The sequence below is a fragment of the Ursus maritimus genome, assembly GCF_017311325.1.
Source record: "Ursus maritimus isolate PB19 chromosome X unlocalized genomic scaffold, ASM1731132v1 scaffold_X1, whole genome shotgun sequence".
NCBI classification, from domain to species: domain Eukaryota; kingdom Metazoa; phylum Chordata; class Mammalia; order Carnivora; family Ursidae; genus Ursus; species Ursus maritimus.
The window spans coordinates 38,583,134-38,586,409 of NW_024423319.1; the positions used below are offsets into that span (position 1 = coordinate 38,583,134).

The 3,276-nt window shown below is 48.9% G+C and overlaps 1 long non-coding RNA gene across 1 annotated transcript; it reads right to left on the reverse strand.

Moving 5' to 3' along the window:
• Positions 1-1,211: 1,211 nt before the first annotated feature.
• LOC103679742 lies at positions 1,212-3,216 on the reverse strand. The gene is made up of 3 exons (XR_572995.2): positions 3,133-3,216; positions 1,950-2,078; positions 1,212-1,642 (listed from the first exon to the last, which is right to left on the reverse strand). It is a non-coding gene; the product is annotated as an uncharacterized LOC103679742 (long non-coding RNA).
• Between the last annotated feature and the right edge of the window lie 60 nt (positions 3,217-3,276).

Below are 3,276 nucleotides of genomic sequence, written 5' to 3' on the forward strand. Positions count from 1 at the left end.
CTTTTTCCTCCCAGACCCTATTCTCAACATAAGTCCCTGCTTCACCTTTTGCTCTTTGCTCAGATGTCATTTTCTCTGAGAGGCTTTCCCTGCGTACACTATTTAAAATTGTACCCCTCCCTCAACTATCCCAGCATCTCTGCCTCCCTTTCCTGTTCTATTTTCCTCCAATAGCACTTGTCACCTAGCATACTGTGTTTTTTTCACCTATTTAGTTTATTGTCTGTTACCTTTCAATAGAATGTGAGCTCCCTGCAGGCAGGTCTGACTTGTTCATTGATGTATCTTGAGTGCCTACAACAGTGCCTCACACACAGTAGCCCTCAATAAATTTTGAATGAATGAATGAACAAGCTCTCAGCCATAGGAACAAGGCGACAGCCAGGCTAAGAATGGGAAGAGGCTGAGCATGGTAGTGGAGTATGGCACTTTATGCCAAAGGCTCTGCCATTTTTGAGGAGGGAAAAGAAGAAAACAAAAGCACATCTTGGGGGGAGGGGAGATAACAAAGCCATTTTATTCATGGTCATTTGGGATCTGTAGACAGTGAGGTGATGTGATAACTCACGAAGAAATGTCTACTGTATCTTTAGGCTACCTCCTTCTTGTCTTCCCCTCATTCCCATGCAGAAAAACAGAACCCGGATCACAAACTCCAATTTCCTGAGGGGTTTTGTTTGGGTCCACTCTTCCCCCTTGGCACCACACAGCCAGGAATCTTCAATGGCGGAAGATTCACTTGAGGCCATGCGATCTGCCAGGTTGGCTGATTTTCCCGGTGTGAGTCCCAGTGGGTTACTGCCCTGTGATAGAACCCTATTTGAAGAGCTCCCCTGGTGTCTGTCTCAGAAGAAAGAAACAATACCATGCAGGTAGGACCCAGGGTCAGCCCTAGAATCATGGTCTTCTAAGTTATTGTGATCTGGGAGACCTGGCTAAGCTACTGGAAGGGACACTGAAACACTTAGTGGGATCTAGGCCTGGGAATGGATACCAACACTCAGTAAGCCTTTTGAGGTAGGGTCAATGGTGGCAGAGTATGGGTCAAAAAATCTGCAATTTTTGGCTTTTTTCAACAATTTTGATGTGTGTGTGTATGCATGGAAACATATAAGGTTATATATTACCTTACATAAAATATAATATAAATGATGTATATATTCTATATATAAGCGGTGTGGTAGTCTCCAAAGATGGCTGCCAGGAATTACTTCTTTCAGTGTACATGCATGCCACCCCATTCACCAAGGGGTGGAGTCTGTTATTTCTCCTCTTGAAACTGGCCTGGTCTCTTGCCTTCCTTCAACTACTAGAATATGGCAGGAATAACACTGTGCTTGGTTCCAGAAGCGTGAAAGTGTCCGCACTCTCTCAGGGGCAGCCAGCCACTGTGGAAGAGGTCTGACCGCTCTGAGACCACCATGCTCTGAGGAAGCCCAAGTTACCCAGGTGGAAAGGCCATGTGGAAGAGAAGCTGGGAGGCCAGCAGACAATAAGGAATTGAGGCCCCAGACACAGAAACCCGGTCAAGCCATCCTGACCAGGCCCTGCTGCTTTGAGTTATCCGCACAGAGACTTCAGATATCCAAGTGCAGAGGCAAGCCATCCATACTGTATTGGGACTCCTGACCCACAGAATCACCTACAAGGAGAAAACGGTGGTTGTTTTAAGCTATGAAGTTTGGAGGTAGTTCTGTAACAATGAAAAGCCAAAACGATAGAACGTGCGTAGCGAGAGGCAGGTTAGTGTAGTATAGGGTAGTGTGGTATAGCAGCAAGCCAACGACCCCCAGATAAAGGCTGTCTGGGTGCGGCTGCATGACCTAGACCAGTCACCGAATCTTCTCTGCACTTCTGTTTCCTTGCTTTGAAACCAGAGTTAAAAATATCTCAAATCAGAGCTGTGACAATTAAGTGAGTTCATGCACGTAAAGCCCTCTGAACCGTACCTGGCACCTAGTAGGTCCTAGGAAAGTGTTGGCTGTCTTGATGATGATGATGATGTTGGTGATGGTATATAATTTGTATTATGTGTCCATTTTTTCTTTCACATCTACCCTCTTCCCAGCTTGGGACACCTGATGGAAGAAAAAGAAACCAGGATGAACAAAAGGACTGTATCCCTAGCTACCAACCTGGGGCCTTGGCACACAGTCTTGCATTTAGAATTTGGGGATTTCGTTGAAGGCCCCAAATCATTTCTGGCTAGCATAGGAAAGAACTAGAACTTTGCAACCCCACCCCCAGCCAATTTTCCTCTGTAGTTCCATTTTGCGTAGGCAAATGTTCGAGTTTGCATTCCTTAAGCGCACATCCACAGGCTGTCAAGCTAGCAGGGGGGAAAGACAGTTCAGGAATCAGCTGGGGAGGCAGGGGACACCAGCTTAGAGAAAGGCATTATCAGCAGATAATCCACGAAGTGGGTAATTCATGGGAGGAATCAAGGGTTGACTGCAGTAAATTACCACTTCCCGAGCGCTCCCAGTGGCCTGAAAAGTTCATGCGGCCTCTCGAAGTACCTACCACTGCTGGAGGGGACTAGTGTGGGCCCTGGGAGGATTGACTTCAATATAAAATAAAGTAGATAATAAGTATTTCCTCCCTACTTGTCACTCTCATGGCAATGCAAGCTGCCAAGGCTGAGGGGAGGTGGGTGTTAAGCGTTCATCTGACTCATGTGTAAATCAGCATGATGCCAGCAGTCCGTGCCCAGGTAGTGGGAGGCAACGTGGGGGACAGAGCTGGGCCCCTGAGCAACAGTGTGCATGTGGAGGCTGCAGGGCTCTCAGAGAGGTACAGGGGATATGGCCTAGGCTGGAAGTCAGTAAGAGGGGGAGACGGGTAGAAAAACACTATACACTAGGCAAAGTCCCCCTGCTTTTTCCACCCCTTCCTGCCCCCTGCATCCACTCCCCTCCTTTTCTCCACTGCCTGGATTGCATAGACCCCGTCTGGTTGGCAGTCCCCAAACCCCAGAATAATCACCCCAGCTTTGGCTACCCCCCACCTCCCGGCCGTGTATTCAAAACTGCTCCATGCATTTAAACTGCCGTTTCCCTGGAGAGCTGCACCCATTCTAACTGAAGCCCAGAAAGCAAGCCTGGCCCGGAGAAGCAAGAAAGAGCTGCCCACCAGGTGAAGGAACCAGAAGGGTTCTGGAATCCAGCTGGCGTCTGGGGAAGCAGGGCAGGGAGTGGTGGACGGGTTCGTCTGGACAGCTGCCTGCCAGCTGGAGGAGCAGCACCTTTCCGGGGGGGGGGGGGGGGCCAGCACCGG